This window comes from Penaeus monodon, chromosome 16, assembly GCF_015228065.2.
Source record: "Penaeus monodon isolate SGIC_2016 chromosome 16, NSTDA_Pmon_1, whole genome shotgun sequence".
NCBI classification, from domain to species: Eukaryota; Metazoa; Arthropoda; class Malacostraca; order Decapoda; family Penaeidae; genus Penaeus; species Penaeus monodon.
In genome coordinates, this window is record NC_051401.1 from 35,018,863 (window position 1) to 35,020,889 (window position 2,027).

Sequence of the window (2,027 nt, forward strand, 5' to 3'; positions counted from 1 at the left end):
TGCCTCTTGGCGGAATGTGCTCTTTTGGTTTGCGATCGGGGCTTCCCGGGTTCGGTGCGGGGCATCTCGGGCGAGGGGCTGGTGGCTCGCTTGACCCGTTGCATAGCTCTGAAAAGGGTGGTACGGTGATCGAAAGACTCACCCATTCCAGCCACTTTTCCTCCCTTTCATTTCTGCTGGCAGTTTCCTTGGCATCCCTCACCGCCTCCCTTAGGGGGCTGGTTGTCGGGGGTTCTTTGCCTTGGGAAATGTTTTCGCACAGGGTTTACCCTGGGGTTTTTGACCTCCCTAATCTCGTCATTAAAGTAAGGCGTCCTTGTACTCCTGGACCCAGCCGATTTTGGGTATGTCAGTGAGGCTGCCTCATCAATGGCATTTACAAGTCTGGCTTGTAGCACTTCCACATTTTCGCTCTGTGGGGGTTTTCATTGCTTCTCAGACAGCGGGCCAAGGCGCTCTGAACGCCTCCCATTTGGGCCTTGTCTTTTTTTCCATCTTGGATTGGGTCGTGGTATTTCGGCTGGCCACTATCCATGAGGGTTGTTATAGTGCCATAATTGGTCCAACTAGTGACGGTCTCATCGACACGCCAGCCAATCCTCTCCACCAGAGTCGCAGTGGCCAGGGTGAGGTCTAGGACCCCTTCTCTCACATGCTTTGGCTCCTGGCTGTTGAGGAGAGCGATCTCGGGGAATGTCTCGAGCACGTTGGCTATGTGACGGCCAGCCGCATCCGGTGCCCTGCAGGGAGCCCAGGAGGGGGTGTGTGCATTGAAGTCTCCCCTATGACACTCGGGTCGTGTGCTGCGGAAGCACATACCTGGCTGATGTTCTAAGCTACTACAGTGTGGCCTGCTGTACACGTTGTACAATTTCAGGGGTCCCCGCCAGTTGAATCTCACGGCAAGAGATTAAACATCTCCACAGTGCGGTGCTCGGCTATTGCGGAGCAGGAAATTTTTGCCTTCACCGGGTCATCAGGCCTCTTTTGCCATCGGGAAAGTGGCAGCGCATAGACTGATCCCTGAGAAACGAACAGCTTCCGCTGATAATGTCTCTGGAGCATGACGATGTCTCGCCACGTGGCGTTTTTCCCCTCGTGGTGTTCTGGGACCTGTGGTGCTCGGTGCCTCTTGGAGCTGTTCATTGTTCACGACCCTGTGGATGCACGCCGTCTGCCTAGCCTGCCTTGTGGTTGGTGCAGAAAGACGAGGCGGTTCGGCGTAACATATTAATTTTGTTTCTGGAGAAATTCATTTAAGTTCCGGTATTTTGCACGTATGAATTAGACGAACCATATTCTTGTAATATATGTGATCTGAGTAATGTTAAAATGTTAAGAATATACAGTTTAAGCCCTGATATTATAACCATAACCAAAAAAAGACTGAAACAGAGACAAGTGCCTGGTGTGTGTATATATATATATATATATATATATATATATATAAAATATTAATATATATATTTTTTTTTTTTTTTTTTTTTTTTTTTTTTCTTTTTTTCTTTTTTTTCTTTTTTTTTTTTCTTTTTTTTTTTTTCCCCACCACGCGGGGCGCGCGCGCGCATTTGTGTGTGTGCGTGTATGTGCGCTCGCGTATATTGTATATATATATATGTTATATATAAATATATATTATATATATCTATGTATTAATAAAATTGCATACCATGTTTGTTATATATGTATTATCTATATATATAAAATTATATATATTTTATTATAATTTTGTATACATAAATACATATACATATGTATATATATATATATTTTCTTCTTCGAATAATAATATACATATATATTTATGTATCTATATATTATATGCACATATAGATTCTCTCTATGCACTTATATATCCATATATTGTATGTATACATTATATTATACTATATATTGTATATATTGTATATATACATATGTATATATAAAGTTATACATATATTATATATATATATTATATAATATATATATAAAATAATATTATATATATTATTTATATTTTTATATTGTGTGTGTGTGTGTGTGTG